This window comes from Euprymna scolopes, chromosome 21 (assembly GCF_053919585.1).
Source record: "Euprymna scolopes isolate OS-2025 chromosome 21, ASM5391958v1, whole genome shotgun sequence".
NCBI classification, from domain to species: domain Eukaryota; kingdom Metazoa; phylum Mollusca; class Cephalopoda; order Sepiida; family Sepiolidae; genus Euprymna; species Euprymna scolopes.
In genome coordinates this window covers 36,594,893-36,617,606 of record NC_136502.1, presented here as the reverse complement: position 1 = coordinate 36,617,606, position 22,714 = coordinate 36,594,893, and the positions used below count along the sequence as shown (strand labels likewise).

General features: G+C 34.2%; 1 protein-coding gene across 1 annotated transcript in view; it reads left to right on the top strand.

Annotated features, from left to right (window-relative positions):
- The first annotated feature begins 1,546 nt into the window (after positions 1-1,546).
- Positions 1,547-22,714, top strand: part of LOC145242766 (uncharacterized) — a 133,806-nt gene continuing 112,638 nt past the window's right edge. The window contains exon 1 of the mRNA XM_080105904.1: positions 1,547-1,856. The gene's annotated coding sequence lies outside the window, so the exon portion shown is untranslated. The remainder of the gene's footprint in view (positions 1,857-22,714) is intronic.

The window sequence follows — 22,714 nt, the reverse complement described above, 5'->3', positions numbered from 1 at the left end:
TCAGCCCGGCTTTGCTCGGGCCCTGTGTACTGTTCATAACTTGTCCTATGTGTGAATACACTTTATGTAAGATTTCAAATGCTTAGACCAAAATTTGTCTGAGTAATTTCGTAGAGACTTTGACCCCAATTTTGACCCCTTAACAATTATTATTTTGGTCTCAAATCAAAATACAAAATTTTACCCATGTCCAAGTTACCTACATCTAAAATATCAAGTCTTTAGACCCAAAATTGGCAGAGGAATTTGTTGGAATCTGCAATGGTCAGCTCTTTCAACTTTAACCTTTTCGCAGCCAAATTTTCGCCCCAAAACTGAATAAAATGCTTGCCGCATGTCTGAGTACCCGTTATGTATAAATTTCAAATGTTTAGACTCAAAATCGGCTGAGTAATTTGCTAGACACCGCAAAGGTCAAATCTTTTGAACTTTGACTCCTTGGCAGCTCAAATTTTCGACCCAAACCGATTAAAAAGCTTACTCTATGTCTGAATACCCTTTATGTAAAATTTCAAATGTTTAGACCAGAAATTGGTGAGTAATTTGGTAGAGACCGCAGAGGTCAATTTTTTAAAACTTTGACCCCAATTTTGACCCCTTAACATTTATTTTTTGGGGATCAAATCAAATTAAAAAATTTGATCCATGTCCAAGGAATCTACATTTAAAATTTCAAGTGTTTAGATCCAAAATTGGTGGAGGAGTTTGGTAGAGTTCTCAAAGGTCAAATCGTTGAACTTTGACCCCTTGACAGGCAAATTTCTGGCCGAAAACCGATTAAAAAGATTTTCCCAAATCTCAGTACTCCTTATGTCAAATCTCAAGCCTCTCGACTGAAAATTGACAGAGTTATTTGGTAGGGAAATATACACACACACATACACACACACACACACACACACACGGAAATTTTCACTTTTATAGATATACTAGCATTTCAACCCGGCGTTGTCCGGGTGTTTGGAGGTGTATGTTGAGCAAAAAAAAAAAAAAGGTCAATTTTTTTTAACTTTGACCTCTATTATGACCCCTTAATATTTATTGTTTTGGACTCAAATCAAATTATTAAGTTAGATTCATGTCCAAGGAACCTATATCTAAAATTTCAAGTGTTTAGACCCAAAATTGTCAGAGGAGTTTGGTAGAGTTCTCAAAGGTCAAATCGTTGAACTTTGACACCCGTAACAGCCAAATTTCTGTCCGGAAACTGATTACAAAGATTTTCCCAAATCTCAGTACCCTGTATATCAAATTTCGAGTCTGTAGACGTGGGAAAATGTACACAGACACACACACACACAGACACGTTCACTTGTATATATATATATATATAATAGACTAGACTAGATATGTGTGTGTGTGTGTGTGTGTGTGTGTGTGTGTGTGTGGTAAATAGGTAACGATTACGCTTGCTCTGATCAATGAATGCGATCAGCTAAGTTAGTCTGCTCGAGTTAGTGAAGATCCATCTAGTACCACATTTTATCCACATATTCTTATATATATTACTTGAATATCCGATTAAAGGAGTGGCACTTGTAAACAACCCACAACGAACATCTCTTATGTTCAATATAACAGCAAAAAGGCGTCGAGGTTTAGTCACTGACACAACGCGAGCAACATCTTTCTGTCAGGAACACCGGAAGTACTTACACCGCCTGACTAACATCCTTATTTTTTTTGACTGTCGACAAAGACAACAGATCGAATTGATAAAAGAAACGAAAAAGAAGAAAAAGGTTGAAACAAAAAACAATTTTTTTTTTTCAAAGGAAGATAATTCGGATTTATCTTTGGTAACCGGCGAGCTGTGCCTTTTATATTTTTTTTTTTGTAGACGTCTAGATTTTATGGTAATGTATTATTTTTTGAACGCGGAGATTGTGGTTGAATAATTTTTTGTTGAAACACAAAAAGAAGCCTCCCCTTTTTGAGATGAAAAAAAAAATGACAACGAAGTGTCTTTCTCTTCGCATGAATTCTCGAAATGACCATATGTGTTTATTTCGATATATTTCTTTTAACTTCAAAAAATGAAAATATAAAAATGTTAAATTATTTTAATTTATATGTATATTAAAAAAATAATTATATCTGTTAAAAAAGAATTTGAAGTTTATTTGAAGGTAAGTTTTAACAAGAAAAAGACAAAAAATTATTGTCAAAAAATAAAGGGAGTACTCACCAGTCACCACCATTACTTTTTGTTGTCCCAAGAAAGGTGGGAAGTTGTTTAATGTTTATCTTTCTCTTATTCTATTATTTAAATACTTAAAACCGATAAAACTATTTCTAGTTAATTAGGATATTGATGTTTAAAGTAAAATATATAGTTTAAAATTTTCGTTTGCAGTTTTAGTTAAATGTAAACTTTTACAATTTTCGGTTTGTTTTTATTTTTAATGATTTTTTTTTTTTTTTTTTTTTTTGTAAATTTTCCAGATATTTTTCCCCTCCCGACTTAAATGAAACTAATTTCTTATAAGTATTGTCTAATAAACTTAATGGTACTAGTGCAGAGAGTGATCCGGACGTAAATAATAACGTTATTATTTAAAAATCCATTCTTAACATGGGGAGAGGAGGGTGTTTTGTACCTATTCTATACTTCAACCTTACAATTGAATAAAAAAAAAAAAAAAATCATAAAACTTTAATTAAACTTGGAAATAAAAAATAGCGCGGATCACTCTCTGCTATAGCACTAACTTAATTAAAACAAAAGTTTCCGTTAGCAACGATTATATTTTTAGGATTTATTTAAATTTATTTTTAAAAAAATAAATAGAATTCATTCTCTGAAATATTAACTTAGAACAATTTGGCGATCGAGAATGTCTCAATCGAGATCCTAAATTTGAATTCACCTTATTAACTAGCGGGAGTACCCAGCGTTGCCCGGGCGTGGAGAGGTTTTATGGTAAGGTATTGATCAATGGAGCCCTAAAAATGTTGAAAAAAAAAAAATAATCAAACCCTAAAAAAAAAAAATGTAAGTAGCAGCGAGTGCACGTGCAAGCGCAAAAAAAAAAAAAAAAAAAATAAGTCAGCAAGCAGGTTCGAACCTGTAATAATGCTAAGAGGAAAAACAAGTGAAAAAAACAAACATTTTGTCGCCGCATCCAGCATGATACAACCCACCGTTGAAATTAAGGTTACTCATTGCAAGGCATATGATGACTTTGCAAAAATGTCAGCGAAAAAAGGGACTCCTCCTTGTAAAAAGTTGAGAGTAAAAGATATATTTTGGGCCAATTTTTGGATATTTGTCGGCCAAGAGACTGAGCTTTCAAACGATTCCAATTTTGTCAGTGTTGGTCGCATGTGTCAAAAGTTTTAGTGATACACTAACAGGCAGGCGAGATTTATATAATAGAAGGTGGTAGTCTAGACCCTAACTCACCTTAATATTATAAGTCTGTACCTTTAATTCATCTACTTATTTTTAAAATCAATTAAAACGTATTTCTGAATTCTTAGATACCCCAGAAATTTTACCTGCCACAATTCGAATTTAGATTCCAAACCGTCAAAGAAAAGACGATGGCTAGGCCCATAGCCTGTTAAGTGTTGAGACATTATGTTGAACGAAGATGGCGGTGAAAATTCGGTGCAGTTCTGATCTTGAGTGTTAAATAATTCCTAGTAACAAAGATGGCGGCAAATCAAATGCAGGTTCGTGAGGGAGACGACGGCAAACTGATTGAATCCAAAATTCGACAATTTTTATAGTAACTTTGGAAGCTTCTGATTGGTTGATTGTTATAACTTGTGGTTATAAAAACGATCGTCAAAAACATTTTAAAACCCGGCATTGCCCAGGTGTGTGTAAGTCGTGTAGTGAGGAACCCTGGGAGAGGTGTTAAAAAAAAAAAATGTGGTAGTGGGGGAGGGGGTCAAAACAACAGTAGGCAACCTGGGTGAAGAGAGGTTTAAAAAAAGTGGTTGTAGGCAGGCAGGGTCGATCCCATAACGCGAAGGAGAAATAAAGGTTAATTAAAAAATGTGACGTCTTAGCCGATGTCTCCATGGCGCAACCGGAAGTCCCAAGCGTTGAAATTAAGTGTAGTCTGTCCAACCGAGATGATGACTTTGCGAAAATGTTGACACAAAAACCGACCCCTCCTTGTAAAAAACTGCCCAGTTGAGGGTGAAGGAATTAATGTTTTGGGCCAATTTTTCAATATTTGTCATCCAGGTGATCGAGCTTGAAAACGATGCCCATCTGGTCAGGATCTGTCGCGTGTGTTGAATGTTTTGCAGACATTCAAACACACACACATTTTGCCTTTTATATATTAGACTAGTCTGAGTGTCCAGCATTGCCCGGGTATTTGGAGGTGTGTGTTGAGCAAAAAAAAAAAAAAGTTGTAGTAGGCAGGCAGGCTCGAACCCGTGACATGAAGGCGGAAATGAAATTGAAAAAAAGTCCGATGTCTACCGCAACCAGAAGTCTACAGCATTCAAATTTAATGTAGTCAGTCAAAAACAAAAAATGACTTGCAGAAATGGCGTAGCTTTTTGACCTCACACAAAAGCAAATTAGCCACAAGGTCGTTTTCATTGTGGGGGGGGAAATCAGCTCCCCCAAAAAGGGGACACTCTGGCAGTATCCAAATAAATAGTAATTGTCTCAGAATGAAGGGTTTCCCCTACATTGACCAAGGGCCAATTACAGAACAGATACTACCCGGCCCGAAGGCCAGGCATTTGTGTTCGAATATTTATACGAAAAAGACAAACAAACTCTGGAGAAGGCATGGTGTGAATTTTGTTTAACTTGAATCAAAAAAACGATAGAGACAATGTCCGTACGCGAATCTGAGATGTTATCATCTGGGAAGTATGTGAAAACTTCTCGCGGAATCTAACCGACACGAGAACCCCGACGCAAAAAGCCTTTCATGGACATACACAAACGTGCACGCCCATTTTGCATTTTATACGCAACTTGCGGTGGTGCCCGGCGTTTCCTAGGTGTTTGAAGGTGTGTGTTGAGCAAAAAAAAAAAAAATGTTAGTAGACAGGCAAGCTTGAAACCGTGACGCAAAGGCGGAAAAGAAAGTGAAAGAAAACCTGACATCTTACCGCTACAACATGACACGACAGGAAGTGAGAAGCGTTCAAATTTAGCAATGTCAATCAAAAAGTTGATTTGCAGAAATCTATAGTTAAGTGAAGGAGTTCATGCAGGTGCAGAAATAAACGTCTGGCTTTCTGCCATTTTATTTGTTTCCCCACGATGTTGGGGAAAACCAGCTTCCCCCAAAAAGGGGGAACTCTGGCAGTGTCCAAATGAATAGCAATTGTCTGATATGAAGGCTTTCCCCCCACATTGATCAAAGCTAATTGCCTTTCTGGACGTCCCAACTGAGAAGGCCAGGCGAGTGCGTTTGTTTCGATCAGTTTCACTTTATTTATACGAAAAAGATAAACAAACACTGGAAAGGACGAGATGGCGGGAATTTTTTAAAAGTCGATCAAAATAAAGATAGAGACGATGTCCGTTTTCAAATCTGAGACATTATAATCTAGAAAGTTTAAGGAAAGTTCTCCAAAATAGTAACCGTCACAAGAACCTCCACCAAAAAAGCTTTTGTGGACATACAAAAACGCTTGCGGACGTTTTGCCTTTTATATATATAGAAGATGGTGGCAGTTGAAATCCTAAAATCACCAATAAGTGGAAGTTAGGACCCTAAATTTGCCTTATAATTAAGAGCTGACAGTGAAAACCCTAAATTTGCCTTATAATTAAGAGCTGCTAATTATCAAATTATTGCTTATTTTACAATGACTTTCTCATGAAATACTATAAAAATGTGTAACTGAATTACAAAGTCCATACATAGATTATACTTTATCAGTCACTTTGTTCAACAATTAAAATGCAGATGTTAGTAATTAAGACATTAAATGTTCAAATGTCTTGAACGAAAGTTGATATTGAAAGTCCTTGATTCAAAACAAATGTTATAAATCTGAACTAGAAAAAATGTAATTATCAGTCCATGAATCCAAATGAGGAAAATGGTTTTAAGAGTACATATAAGGAGAATGTTATTAAAAAGTTTGTACATATTTACAGTTAGTTTATATTATTATTTGAAAGTAAATTTGTGCCAAAATTAAGTCCCCTGTGCTGATACCAATGGTCAGAGGCTAAAGGCGGGTTTCATTTGCATGCCAAGAAAGAAGTTTAGTGATTGATTTGAGTGATGTAGGTTTCTGGGTAACTTAACCTCTTGCCAGCCAACTCCTCAGAAAGTGTAAACACAACTTATATAATATAATATCTGAGAACAGGTGCACGACTTTAGGAGAAAGTGTTTCTGATTGGTTTAATTTCTATATAGGGAACCAATCGAAATTGAGTAGTTGGTCCAATCAGTATGAAAAATTGAAGTCAGCACATATCAAATGGTTCTCGACATCATTATTCTGCAGGTTTTGTACCTACTGCTACTAATTTGGAAACCGTTAAAAGGTTCAACTGCAACTTAAGAAATCTTTTTCCGTTCATAATAATTTATATATACTACTTGTGAGACCCATGTCTCAGCATTGCTTGAGAAAAATGAGGACTCAAAACACAAACCCCAGAAGTAAATTGACCAAAGAGGTTTATTCCATTCAAAAATGCCAAGTTTTTATCTACGCTAAATAGAACTCTGCATTATATTAAACTGAAAACAATGATATAGTTAATTACAAAGACGGTATTTTGTAAAACAATATGCAAATTAATCTTGACATCAACCACATACACATGATCACTAGCTATGTACTTTCCCCTACATGAGGAGGTCCTGGATATGACCTTAAACTATATCCAGTGGTGAGGCCCCAGCTTGTGGGTTTGGGGAGTGTGGAGCCACCCTTTAATTACCATTGCTCCCAGGTCCACTCTGACCCGGAGTGGTAGTACCTGTTAGGGTCCCAATTATGAGTTAAATAGAAACCAACGTGAAAACAACAAATATATTCTATTAAAAAAAAATTTTCTTCAAAATCTTTGGATTCGGCATTAAATAACCTGAAAAGGGTTGATATGCCATAAAACAAAAACAACCAACCAATCTACATGAGGGCTCGGTTGTTACCAGATCAGGCCGTTTGGAGATATTGGCTTCCCGATCTAAAGTGCACTAAACATTGCTGTTATTGTTTTTTTTTTCCTTTCCTTTTACAAAACTCAATGCAAAGTCAAAAACAATAATATTACTCTATAAAACAGCCAAACCAAACACGATGAATAAATATTTGAAGATATAAAGAACTTGAAGCATAAAAACTATTTTTCCAAAATTATTGGATTCAGCATTGAATAATTTGAAAAGGGTTGATATGCCATAAAACAAAACAAGCACCTTAATGAGGGCTAAGTTAGACACGAGGTCGATTTTAATATCGGGAAAATCCACCTCCCTAGCGAGTGAAATTCTGAACTATGTCAAAAATCAAAATTGCTTCAGTATAGAGGGATTTCTCTTTTACTAATTGAGAATAGAATAGATAAATTGTAGTATTGGAGCAGAATAAGTATATTCAAAAGACATTGTAATATAACATTGTAAATATAAATTTAGCTTTTTAATCTCACTGTTTGCGCAGTAAATGGCCCAACTTTATAAATTATAAATACACAGAAGACATTATCTCTGTCTTGTCATTTTACGTCGCTTTTCCCTTGACCAGGTGTCAGATGTTTTTTGATATTTCGCAAGTTCACTCTCCAATCCTCACGGTTCAGCAAGACTACTGTTTCCAAATTCCACTTTGTATGGTCGTGTCTAATCAGTTGCTTTCGAGTTTTCTTAGTGTCGGCTAAGTTTCCTCCAATTTAAGAGATCCATGCTTCTGTGACATTATTTCTAGCATTTATTAAGGTTTTATGAATTTTTATTCTATTGTAAATATTGTAAAATTCAAAAGAATAAATTGTTTCTAAAATAATTTTGTTAATTACTAAGTATAACGTGTGAGTATGTCTTTTTTAAATGTATATTGTTCTGCGTTAAAAATAATTTTGCATGCTGCAAACAAAATATATGTTAGTGATGTTAGACCTCTGCTTTTCATGGGAATTCAGAAAAAGTGATTTTAAAAATAATTCTTTTCATTAAAAATAATTTTTAAGAAAAGATTAATTACTGCCAAATCACTAGAACTTGGTGTCCATTTTTGTCGTTTGGTTCAATTTAAAAGTCGGAGTGAGTGGAATGCTCACCTTCCAATATCTCCTTCCTCCTTAGTTGGGAAGTTGGTTGGAGACTAGAAAATCCATCTCAATTTCATCTTTTTTTTATCGTTGGCCAATTGCGTACAACTATTTCCACAACCAGACAATATTACAGCCTTCACAAACCATGAAAATGTAGTTGAAAAAGAAAATTGACGCACTTCTGCAACATTCGCACAATTTCTTAAATTCAGTGCGTTCTCTTTGCTGCCAAATACTCGACTCGTTCTCTTCCACAATTTGTTCTTCTCATCGCTTTTTTAAAATCATGTATATCAAAATGAATAAACATGAAAGACTTTCCCACCTATATTAACATCAAAACAGCTTATTCTTATTTAATTTATTACACAACATAAGAGTTGGAAGTGCCGTATATATAGTAATCTACAAACACCAATAAACAGCTTCAGGTATTCTTATTTGCTTATGTACAGGGTGAAACGAGAAATTTGTCACCCAAAAAAAAACAACTCTACAGCTTTATTTTAAAACTTTTATTGAAAAAAATCAGTTCAGGTAACTTGATTATGTTGTAGAGCTGATATCTATTCAATATATCCGCCTTCAGCTTCAATCACTGCCTTGATACAGGTTTGGAACTAGAAGGATGCCTTTTTCACAAGCACCAGCAGGAGTTCAGCGGATGGCGGCAGTCAGGCTGGTTTTGGTGTTGTGAGAGGTTATGTTGGAGATGTTTTCAATATATGACCAAACGAAAAAGTCCAGCGGGTTCAGGTTGGAGTGAGAGAAGGGTATAAAGTCGTAGCACTCCTTTTGAAGCCAAGCTTGAGTCACTTTGGACTTGTGGGCCGGTGCAGAGTTCTGCTGCGACACCCAGGGTCTGCCAATGGTTACCTGATTACACCAAAGGATCACCACACTCTTTAACACATCCAGACACACTTTGATGTTGACTTCCCAGCAGACATCGAAGATGTGAGGTGGCATGATTTGGCTCTCAATTAAAACCACATTAAAGGCCATAACCATGGCCATAAATTTTATCATCATCATAGACACATCCCTGTTATTCATGGCAATCCAGCGATGCATTTTGAAAGTACTGGTAATGGTTCTGTTGTCATAACTTGGGTCAGTAGAGAGCATGAGTTGTACAGTGGCACATCTCTGATTTTGCTTGTTGAACATTGTGTCACTAGACATGATAGAAGACTCCTATCACTCTTGAGATTTGTACACAACTGGCCAACTAGTAGATGGTCTGCAACTTAAAATGAAAACCGACTTTCATCAAACGGAAATGGAATCATGTCTTTTCTAGGGCAACAATTTTATCGTTCCACCTTCTAATTTTTTAACAGTTTCTAATAAATTAATATTCTGTAATATGCAGTTGTAATTTGCATTGTTATATATTTTTACGAGATGCCTTAAATAACTTTCCAGACTTTTTTCATGTGGGCACTTTTATTGATAGAACACACATGAAACTAGTCCTCTTCAAAGTAATCTTGTCCTGCAGCAATGAACTTGTTGAACCGTTCCAACAAATTCTGGAAGGCCCCATGGAAGTCCTCTTATGTGAGCGTGCCAATGACCCTCGTCATAACTTCTTTCATCTCCTCAATTGCCTCATAACTACAGCCTCTAAGGTTTTCCTTGAACTTAGAGAATAACCAAAAGTCACAGGGAGCAAGGTCTGGAATATAGGGAGGGTGAGGAACTGTCTTGATGCCCATCCTGGTTAAATAGTTTGCGACAAAGATGGAGCACCCTTGGGACAAACTTCGCACAGATCTTCTGCATTTTAAGTTCTTCACAAATAATTGTGTACATAGTTCCCACACTGACATCAAACTGTGCACTTAATGCTTCTATAGACACACGATGGTCCTTATCAATTAAATTTTTTATTTGGCCAATCAATTCTGGTTTTCTGACTTCCTTACTCTTCATACACCTCTCATCATCATTCACACTCCCTCCTTTCCTTGGATCTTTTATGCCACTCAAAAACTGATGCTCAATTTATGCAAGATCGTGCAAAAGCAGTATGAAGCATTCCATACGTTTCTGTGGCATTTTCTCCAAATTTAAAACAGAATTTTATTGTATATCGTGCTTCTAAAATGTTCTCACATCCAAATTGCATTTTTGAAATTCGCCAGCTGTGACAATCAGGCTTTAGTAGGGTGTATTCCAATTCCTGCTGTAGCTGTTCATTTGAACCTGAAATCATAAAAATTGGTCAGTCATCTCATAAGATGTATAGCAATAACATACTGAATTTTCAAGAGTCTATGACAATTTTAAATGCCTGTACAAAAAAAGTCTGGAAACTTATCGAATGCATCCCGTAATCTGCAAACACTAATAAACAGCTTCAGGAATTCTTAATTTGCATATATAATTTTTGAACAATTTGTAATAAATTCATATTCTGTAATATATGTTTATAATTTGCACTGTCATATTTTCTTATATATATGCAATAGTTTCCTTAATATTGCTGGGATGCTGAGAACAAATATTACACTTTGATCTTAGCCAAGAGATGAAGGAACCATAAAAATGAATGAAAAAAGAAAACTGATTTAATCTATTGTATCATCTTTTAATGGTGTGTGAGTAATGTTGAGTCAATTTCATTGTCATAAGCCTATCATCTCAGGTATCACCACTTTTAAGGGGGTGGAGCTCAGATAGTACATCCTCCTTTGGGAAAAAATAATGTAGTACCTGTTCTGTTGTCACAATAACATCTTCCCATGGACTACCCTTTCCTTTTTGGTTCCCCGACAAAAGGAGGATGGACCTATAAATTCACCCCTGTCAATTCGGCTATCCGCACTTTTCTCAATAACTATGCCTTGGAGTGTTTTGAAATTTTGCACAAACATTAAACATGATATAAGTAAAAGAGTAACAGAACGGATTTTCCGGGAAAACTCCGGTTGCATCCCTAGGGGTGCCTTTTGAGTTAAATGGCTAAAATTGACACTTTTGTGCTTATTAAAAAAAAATTTGACGCCTTGGATTTTTATAAAACTTTCTGAAAAGTTGTAACTAACTGATTTCTATATAATTTTGTTTGTCTATACTTCGTGATAACTCTGGGTGTGCCTCAGGAGCTCTTTTAGGGCTCATAAAAACACTCCATTTTTGAGACTATTTTACCATATATGTCCAAAATTTTCTGTGTATGTCTATTTAGCAGTTTTGCATGGTGCTGATCTCAAATTTAAATATGTTAAGGCCTTGAGGACTTTTGGGGCTAAATAAGGGGGGGGGAGACTTAGTCCTTTCTATTTTTGCATGGTGCTGAACTCAAATTTACATATGTAAAACCACTGTCTGTTCATTTTCACGAGGATTTGACGTCCCTTGGGGACTTTTGGGGTTAAATGGAGGGGGGGGGGGGCAAATGCTGAACTTAGTCTTTTTTTTTTATACTTCGTTCACTATGCACTTACGGGGGACCATGCATGCTTCACTTGTTTTAAATCATTTTTTATCTGTCTGACAATAGCTCAAACAGTAATGGCTAAGGCTGGTGCACTAAGTGTTTTGGTTTCAATTGTTGTTTTTGGTTTGCTTTGGTTGTTTTTGTTTTACGGTATATCAACCCTTTTCAGGTTAGTTTATGCCGAATCCAGTGATTTTGAAGAACAATTCTTTAATAGAGTATATTTGTTTTTTGTTTTTTTTAAGTCAGTTTCTATTCAACCCATAGTTGGGACCCGAACAGGTACTACCAGTCCAGGTCAGAGTGAACCTGGGAGCAATGGCAATTAAAGGGTGGCTCCACACTCCCCAAAGCCCGCAAGCTGGGTCCTCACCCTCGGATATAGTTTAAGGTCATATCCAGGACCAATTGTTTCTTTTGAAATCACTACTATTTATTGGGTAATCAATAGAGAACTGGTTCCATAATATCAATACAAAATCTGCATGAATTAAAATATGTTTAAGCATATTTTATGGCTGGGCAATGTGCTAGTAAAAAATAAAAAGATAATTTTAATCATTTGTGATAAAGTAGCAGTTATTATTGTTATGGTGTAATGCTTATCAACCCTATTTTGAGAATAGATGGATTCTTCCAGACAATATGAGTAGTTACCACTAAGTGACAGGCATTGGTGGCAGCCATAGCCACAGTATCAGATGCATACTTTCTATAACGTACTATTTCTGTACTTCTGTAAAGATATACGGCATAATCATGTTGACATGGCGGTTCCTGCTGTATCAACGAAGTTAAGCAACATTGAACCTGGTCAGTACTAAATGGGTGACCATTTGGGATTTTCAGGTGCTGTATGTGCTCTCCGCTTATTTTGGCATTGTTTCCAGTCGTCCTGGTCTTCTCCTTGCTACTGGACTCAGAGCCAATTCAGGAGAGGTGTGGTTGGAGATTGCGCAACCCTTGCCTCACAATTACACGCGCTACTGTCCCTAAGGGGTATCCTCTGTCTTTCAAGACTGAACGGAAGCATGGGGAGGAAATACATTATTATAAATATGCTGTGTTGTCTTAATTATTAGCATATCATCGGTGTCGCAAACGATTACTGAAAGTAAAGCATTTTTTATCTTACATGTGAGTTTTTTTTTGCTGTATAACACCATGGTTGACTTTTATTTGATTCAGAATTTTGCGTCCGGATTTTTAAATCTAACTCTATTTCAAAAGCAGGAGTTGGTTTTCTTTGTTTTTATTTTTTTTTTTCTAGTTGTTTAGTTCTATCTCCGTGCAAGAACTTAGACACCAGAGTTTGAAAGTGGGATTGAGGGGAGGGCACTCTGATCTGCAAAAAGTCCCTGAGCAGCCTCGTCGGCATTTCCCGATGAGGGTGCGTCAGGTGATTTGCTATAAACTAACTTGTTCTCAATGAGAGAAGGCAACCCCTGAGAGAGTGGACCTCCAAGAACTGAATAGAACTAAGCTCCCATTGTAAAATCAACACGGATGGGATCATTACCGGAATGGTCTAATCTCTGTTGATTTTGGGGGCTTAGGATAAAAATCTCTAGCCGAAGGGAGACGTTTAACAATTTTCACAAGTCAAATAGATTTTTTTAAGAGTGAGTTCAGAATGAACATTTTTTTTTTTTTTTTTTTTAAGCCGACTCCCTTACCTCTGGCAAGTATGATGACCTATATTTGGTCAGATGTTTTGGTTTTCTTTTTTGAAATTTGACATTTGAGAAAGAAAAAAAAAAAAAGTTTTAGGCGTTTAGTTTCAAATGTTATATAAATAGTTTATTGATGTTAAAAAAATTGAGGTATTGATTTAAAACTTTTTACTGCCTTTTTTTCATCTTTTTTTTTTTTGTTTCTGCAAAGTTTACAAAGTCATTGTCCGAACTGTTGAGATACGAGATTTGAATCTCAATATTAAACAAAATCATTACCAGTAATCACATGTAGTTTATTGGCCTTATTCAGACTAATGTTTTCATCTTTAGTGTTATCACAGCATTTTCATTGAGACGATCTTCGGCCTTCTTCAAGTGTATCTTGTCAAACTTAGGAATTTGTACAGAATTTTGAACAGAACACTTTATTTAATCTACATCATCTATTTTTTTTCTGTCAGCCATATCCGGGTAGAAGTCTTAAGTAATTCGCAATTGTATTCTTGGTATTGACCACATTGAGGATTGAATTTTCAACCTTCAGATTAAGAACTGAATTTTACTTTATTTGGTATACCATGATTCTACCTGGTCATGGCTGACATAATGAGAGTATGCTGCTCTCATTTCAAATTCTGTACAAATTCCCTGAGTTCAACAGGATAAACCTGAAAAAGTTCAGAGGTTGCATTGGCTGAAACTTGAGAATAGCAACTAAGATGAAAATGGTAGTCCAAACAATCTTAACCTTTACGACCTCAGTCATGACATAGATGATTAAAAAAATATTTGTTAGTTTTAGTTAGTTTAAAGGATAATGATACTATGATTGTCTTCAAACTGGAAAAATTATAAAATTCAATAGTTAAATTACCACTGAGAATTTTTACATTTCATAAACTTAATTTGATTATTATCCATAGTGCTTGAAAAAAAAAGGTGTGTTTATGACAGTGAACGAAATCCTCCACTCTCTGAGACAAATGGCGAGATACTGAATGTAAGCAATGAACAGTTGCAATCTGGAGGTGTTTGGTGTCTACCCAGAGACTGAACTAATAAGTACAAGGCATATTTAAATCAATTCCCACTTTATGCCGTTATATTAATTTATTTACAACTAACCAGGTCATAAAAGGTTAATAATATAATCATCAATCCTCCTCTCAAACATCAGAAACGCAATATTTTTTTGCCAAAAAATGATCATTTCATATGGAATGATCGCATTACTCATATGGTCGGGGCAGATTCAAGTGTCTGCCTACCACAAAAAAGTGACGGTGGTTAAGTAGATAAAGACATGAACTAATGACCTGGTCGTGCCAAGTTCAACTTCAATCAGTTCTATACTACCATGTTCACTTAGGGTTGTTGGCAACCTTCACATGGTCTCTCATGCAAGAATGCCAATAACAGAATCAAGCCGGTCAACAAAAGTTTTTTTCGGTGTTAGTCATACAAATTTATTTGACTTTAGACCTGTAGAATCAGTAGCTCAAGCATTTTCATTCCTGAAATTTTAAACAATCTGACTTCTTCCTCCTAATCTCCTAACAATATATTTATATAGTATCATCTCTTGGGAGTACAATATCCAAACCCCTTTACGTGAATGGAATAGATGCATAGAAGATACTTACAAGTTTGCTGCAAAGAAGGTAGACTCCCTCTACTGGATTAGTAAACTTCTCACATCTGCCAGTATTGTATATCTCTACAAAATCACTGTTCGCCCATGTATGGAGTATTGTTGTCACATGTGGGCTGGTGTAACAACCACTAGTCTCTCCCTCTTGGGCAGGGTGCAAAAAAGAGTCTCTAACCTAGTAGATCCCACACTGTTTATCAAAGTCCATCCCCTGTCCCATCGCCACAATGTTACATCCTTTTGCATGTTTTACAAGTACTTCTATGGAATGTGGTCCAACAAACTTCTTGCACTAACCAGACTAGTTTATTGTAGAGGTCTTCAGATGCCATAAAACCTTTTTATTTCCAATAGCTTTTATTCTCAAACTTTAGAATTCCCACCTCGCTTCCTGTTTCTTCAATTCGCATACAGAGATTTAAATGGAATGTGAACAAACATTTGCTGCACTTAGGATGCCCCTCATAAATCTTGCTTCTAATCATAATGTTGTATACTGGAGGAGTATGTATTATGAATACATGTCTTATACATGTATAAATTCATGTGTCGTCTAGTGGTATATATTTTTCTAATGAATGGGGGGGATACAGAGTGTATATACGTTTGTATATACATGTCACAGTCATCTATATGATGTGTGTATATACATGTCACAGTCATCGATATGATGTGTGTATATACATGTTACATGTGTTCGTCTATCTAGACTTCTATTGTTCATTGAATCGATGCTTGTATAACACTTACAATAGTGTTGATATATTAACAGATGCAGTTTAACAACAAACATGTAACATTTACAACAGAAGAGGACGGATAACAGTTATCTGGGGTTTTAACATCTTTATTGACGGGTCCTCAGAATGCTGCAATGGAAGATTCACACAACTCGAAGTATTGGTAGTAATTACAGCAGCTTTATTTACTGAATATTTCCCCCCATTTGAAAGCTACAACGCTGGTCTACACTATTGCCATTTCTGATCCCCTCTATTGAGTGCCATCACCATCTGTAGACCATCTTTCTTCAACTCGGTCTACTCTCTCTCTGACTTCCAACTCTTGACTAAAAATGATACATGTCTTTCAAGCTCTACCCTAAATCCCACATCATCTTAAGTGACCTCTACGTAATAAGGTCAAACCTACTTTTAAATTGTTTATGTTCTACCATTCTTTTCTCTTGAAACATCTTAACGTAAATAATTTTATTTGTAAATATTTATTTCGCTGTGATAACATTCTTTCTGACATTCAATTTTTACAAATCGTCGGATTAGCACATCCTTCGGCATTGCCCGGTCAATATCTAACAGTAATATCCATTAACATTTCATTGGCAATATGCCTTGTTTTTGGGTTAATGTGGGGGGGGGGGCTTGTAAAATATGCTTAAATATGATATTTTAATTTTTCCGAATTTGTGTATATTATTATAAAGTCATGATATCAAAAGTACAAAAAAGTATTTGGATGCCATCAGCTAAAATCGAAACCAAAAGCAAAACTGTAGCATCCAAAGCTGGTGACGTTACCACTCTACCGACGTGACACGGATATGAACTGATTAAAAATAAACTAAGATGAATGTACAAAATGTATAACGATTTTTTTTTTTAATTTTGACCCTTTTTGATGCCTTAAAAACTATTTTAACTAGCTAAAGATCCATAAAATAACGGTCCATAAAAAATCCAATCATTTAAGGCCCTTAGCACCGCTCTGCCAATTTTAGTTTTGTGAGAGATAGTCTGAAAATATGGGGACAGACCTAGTGAGTTTTATAAATTAGACTAACTGGGGCAGGGGCCGCTTTGCATGGTCGTAAAATACACTTAAATATGATATTTCAATTTATCCAGATTTTGTATATATTATTATAGTCATGATTTCTAAAGTAAAAAAAGAAGTATTTGGGTACCATCAACTAGAATCGAAACCTAAACCAAAACTGTAGCATTCAAAGTTGGTGACATTACCACTGTGCCAATCTGACATGCATATGAACTGATTAAAAATTAAAAATAAATTAAGATGAATGTACAAAATGTATAACGATTTTTTTTTTTTCAATTTTAACCCATTTTTGGCCACTTAAACACTATTTTAACCAGCTAAAAACCCATAAAAGAACAGTTCTTAAAAAATACAATCATTTGAGACTCCTAGCACCGCTCTGTGACTTTTAATTTCGGAAGTGATAGTTTGAAAATATGGACGGACAGACAGAGAGACATAGTGAGTTTTATAAATTAGATTATACATTAGTTAGAATTTGAATTTTCAAGAGGATGAGGGCATATTTGAAAAAATTTGGATTTTTTTTTTTTTTTTTTTTTACATAGGCATCACCACTTATCAAGGCCAAGAGGCCACTCGAGGATAAGGGTTAAAGAGTGTACCATAGAAATTGGACAATATAGTAATCGTTAGTAATGGAAATTCGGTAAATTTGTTAACTTATAGGGAACGGCTCATGAAAAACTTGTTTACGTTAGACTTGAACGCAACCATATTGTAGTCAGCTGGAAAGCAGGAAAACGGAAGACAATTCCATAGTAGGGCAGGTCGATTTTCAACTTTTTTCAGAAAATCAACATGACACTGGTGATGATAGTTGGGATTTGATGTGATAAGAACATATACCAAAAATTAGATTCCTATCTTGAACAGAAAATTGAGCATTTAATTTTAAAAATCGTGTAGAAAAATGCTGAAAAATCCTTCATTTTCATAGCATTTTTCACAACACTGACTTTGAAATTTCACTATTTTTATAAAATATTCAATTAAAATTGATATATTTATATGAAATACATTGAAAGAAAAATAAATACATGAATTATAATTTTAATTATGAATCACAACTAGCAAAATATTTAAACTTTTATTGCATTAATTAAACAAAAATTGTAAAAAAAGCTAATTAGCAACTAAGTCTTTTAAATTTCACAATTCAAAAAGATATGTGGAGATGTATTACACAATATAACAACTTGATACAAGTTACAGAATCATGCATTTTAATTTTTTTTATTAAATGCAATAATATAAACTGTTATAATAGAATTAAATTGTTCTGTATACTTTGCTTTCAAGGAAAATGAAGGTCTAATTTGCTGGCACGATGACTTTATAATAATGTGTCTATGTCTTGCTTCCTGCCAATATACAACTTTTTGAGAAAAATCAATCAAATTTGACCAGTGTGTGGCTGCAAAATTGATAGCAGTAATCTTTTCATTTTTTTTTTTTTTTTAGTTGTTCACTATTTCTGGAAAAAACAACACAAAAAAAAACAATTATTTGAAAAAAGCTTATTTTTTATATTTTTACGATGTAATATGAATAAAACTAACTATTGTTTGGATAAATTAAGAAAACTAATAAAATTTAATGGATAATATTTATTTACCTAATGGACAAAATCGTTTGAATGCCCACTTCTCTCACATCTAGTTCATCTGAGTTTATCGTCGATATTATATTTTCCGGAAGTAGTGCAAAAGCACTATATTTTGAACTGTTTAAAACAGTAATTTGGATTTCAGTTAACTGTTTTGTTCTCTGAATCATATTGAAATATACTGTTGTTGGTTAAAAAAAAATATTGTCGGTTTTGATCTCAAACCAACTAACTGCATACACTTGGATGATAAATTTGACTAAAATGTTTAATTTATCATAGTGTTTGAGGATAGACAACTCTAGTCCATAAACACATTAATCTTGTGGCTTATGTTAGCCATCAAGTTAACTTCTCCACAAAAAATGCCAACAGTATACTCAAAAAGTAGCCTCTGGTCTTCATACTTAATTTGTTTCTTCTGCTGTCAGATAATGATGATCGGGAGGGACACTAATTTTTTAGAATTCTACTTGAGACAAATCTTGATAATTATTGATACAAAGTTTCCCCAAAGGACCAGTAAATGTTGTTAGGTTTTTTGTTGTTCCATCAATTAATTTAAAAATTGCTGTAAATGGCAGTTCTTCTAGTAGAACCTGAAAATTGGAAAATTTGCATGTTTAATAATAGAGCCAGATTACATGATAAATACCAATATATTATTTTATTCTCCACAAAAAAGGAACATAATTGCAGGTGAATCTATAAAATTAATTTTACGTCCTTATTAGAAGGACAAGTGCAGATTATGTGCCTTGTTTGACAATTTTCTGTCTTGCACTTTACTGCAAAGTCATCACATTTCAAGACAGAAAGTTTACAGCTACAAGAAAATATATCAAACAGTCTGTCTAGCTGTTCCTTCATTCTTTTCACTTTGATTGCTGCAAGAGATTTCCTGTCAATCTGTTTGGCCCTCTTATAGCAAAATATATTGACCTTCTCTCCTATATAATATTACCTTAACAAGGGCAATTGTGGATTGACTGCTTGCCGAATACTAATTATTTCCTTGGCAATTAACTTAGAAATCTCACTATTTTTTAAGTGGGGATAACTGTTTTCGAGTAAATAACTAAACTGGGTGACTTGTCATGAAGTTGGGGATGCTGTTTCATCCAAACGACAAGGTGGACCAGCAAATTTTGTGGACCACGGGTTAAAACTGAACGTTATGCTTTTACTGACATTCTAATCTGAAAAGTAAAATAAATAAATGGATTATAACTGAAGGAAACTGTATTAGGCTATGTTCCAGTTTCATATGTAAGAAAATAAGTGCTAGTTTTAAGAAATAATGAAAAACTTTGTAAAGTTGAATTAGATGTATCGAAGAGAGGATCAACCAAAATCAGAGGCATAATAGTGTTTAGTTTAGACATTTTTAGCAGATTTTAGCACCGCCTTCGATAACATGAATTTATCCATAAAGGGATTCATTCTTGCTGTAGCTGTGCCATTTTAAACGAGTGTTTAGAGTTTGAAAAAAAAAAACAGTGCTTGTGCATCTATGTTACTATGCTATTTTTAATATTATTTTCAAGTTAAATTTAATTTTTATGATATTTTTGTTTATTAAATTTTTAGGTGAAAGTACAGAATAGTTACAAATACAACCTCCTTCCCATATTAAGAATGGCTTTCTAAATAACAAAGTTATTTTAGCACAATAACATAGATGCACACATAACGAAAAACCTTTAAAGGAGTTTCCTTATTTACTTGTATTAATCTTTGTGGGTTATCTGATTTTAAAACTATAATTTTAGAAGAAAAACACTGCTTAAAAACAATTACTCCCTAAAAAAAGAAATTAAAATTTGACACTAATTTTCTGCAACATATTTTTATTAAGTAGAAAAACTTGAAAATTTACGTGGTTATGTTTCCTAAAGAATGTGTAGAATAAAATTGTATGGACTATATTTTTGTTGTTGTTTTAATATAAAACTGGAGTATTACCATATTTTAATAAAAATTTAAAATAGAATTTGATGTGAAATATTAGGTTGGTGCAAATGAACGTCAAAAAATGACATTGTTTTTGTGTCAATCTAATAGAAAAACAAATTAAAAAAGATAAAACAAATATGTTTAAATTCACTGCAGACACTTGAAATATAATAATATATATTTTAAACAAGCTTTTTTCGTTTTTCCTTTCGAAATAATTAAGCCTAAATCGTAATGTTTTCAAATTAAATAATAAATAAACATTAATTTTCAATATCAATAACGAGCGCGTTTTGCGACGGTGAAATCTAAAATGTTTCCACCCAAAAAAGTTCCTGAAATGAAAAAGTGAACTTTGGTCGTTATTATTTAAAAAACATGATTTTGCTTTTACACTTAATATTTATTTTATTAATTCATTATCCTCACTCATTTTATTTAAAAATGTAGTTTAAAAATTATTCTAAATAATGATTCTATTTTCTTAACAGTACGGATTGTTTTGACGATGGGGGCGTTCTTGACAATTCACCGAAAAACTTTTAATCACTTCAATTTTTCAACTTTTAAAGTCATTTCCTCAAGCAAAGATAACGATTTTGAGAAAAATATTTTGTGTAGGTCTTTTCTATGTCAAACCCCAACTATCATCACCATTGCCTCGCCGGGGTTCCAAAATCGACCTGCCCTATTCCATAGGCGTGCAGTTCTAAGAAAGAAGCTTTGCTCATGGAATCTACGTTTAGGTTTAGGCACAGATAAAGAGTGGGGGAAATTAGTGATAGTGTTTTCTGCTAGACGGGTGTTTCTTGTGAAAATTTGGCGAGGGGGAGGGGACCATAGATTGGAGCTCAGCCAAGCGTTTGCCATGAAAATAACGATAAAGCAGAGACAAACTATATTTGTTGCGTTAATTATCACACAATTAAAACAATATACTTGTGGCGACATTCATGCAGTGAGAGTTGAGCCGGTTGCAAACGAGTTCACCGCATCTCACACCAGCACGGTTCATCCACATCCATCGGCGGCCAAATCCTCTGTATGAGTGAGCCACTCTCTATTTAAGCAATGAACACCGAAGATTTAAGGGCCTAAAACATGTTCCAGATCTGCTTTGACTACTGACAGCCAGATTTTAAGCTTCATTTCTGCCAGCTCACGGGTTTATTCAGAGCGACTAGTTGGCAAGAGAACTCATCTGGCGGACAATGAAGAATGTGCCCAAACCAACATAATCTTCTTTTGAGAATATATTCAAACAGCAAATTATTCCAGCAAATGATTGTCTCTTATCTAAACGGTTGAAAAAGAGGAGAGAGTTAATTATGTTTTAAGCACATTGCTTGATTAATTAGTTACTATTAATTAGATGATTAATCAAAATCTGGAATAAAAAAAAATTGGAAAATATTGTGCCTATTTTCTGATGCCAAAAACGATTTTTTTTTATTGTTTTTGTGTAGAACTTAATTTTCTCTGGTTCATATTAATGATATAATGATAAATATTTATTGATTTTAAACTATCAGTAAAACTAAAAGCTATAGATCATCCCCCACAAGTGTTGTTTTTTTTTTTTTATGCCTGCGAAAATGCACATATTGCATGGGTTTTTACAGTGATCATCGGGTCCATCAAGTTGGTCTCAGCTGACCTTTAATTTCCTATTATGTTCCCTTGACAATTTAATGTACTAGTGGATCTACAAGATTATTATCTAACACTACTTCAGCCAATTATCTGTAAATAATGGTTTCACTTGAAGTTTAAAATCCAAAAGTTAAGTATCATGGTTCAATTGTGCTCTATAAAGAAACATTCATTTCGAATGCACCCCTATCTTATGAAAGAATCTACAGTTAATTTTATATACCATGCCTTTCTGCTTGTGCAGTGATAAAACTTCTCAAATGCACTTGTGATGTTAGGTTGTATAAAGGGGTAAACTTTTGCATATTCTTTCTTTAATCGGATTTTTTTGATTTTTGATGATTATCAGACATATTCTGCTACAAAACCTACATAAGAATACTTCCAGATGCATAGAATACATTTCCGTGAAATTTCAATAAAATTGGCCCAGCCCTTACAGAGTTCATAGGGAATGAAATCACACACAGTTCCTTTTATATAATGGATAGACAAGGAGATGATAATGATAATAATAGAAAACCGTTTATAATTTTTTTAATATTGAAGTAAAACTGCATAAGCACCAACAAATGTTCTCCTTTAAAAAAAATCCAAGACAAGATAGTTATTTGTTTGCTTAGATTTTTTTTTGATTTTTTTTTTATTATTATTTATTTATTTATTTATTTTGTAAATGATTTACATAAAAAAA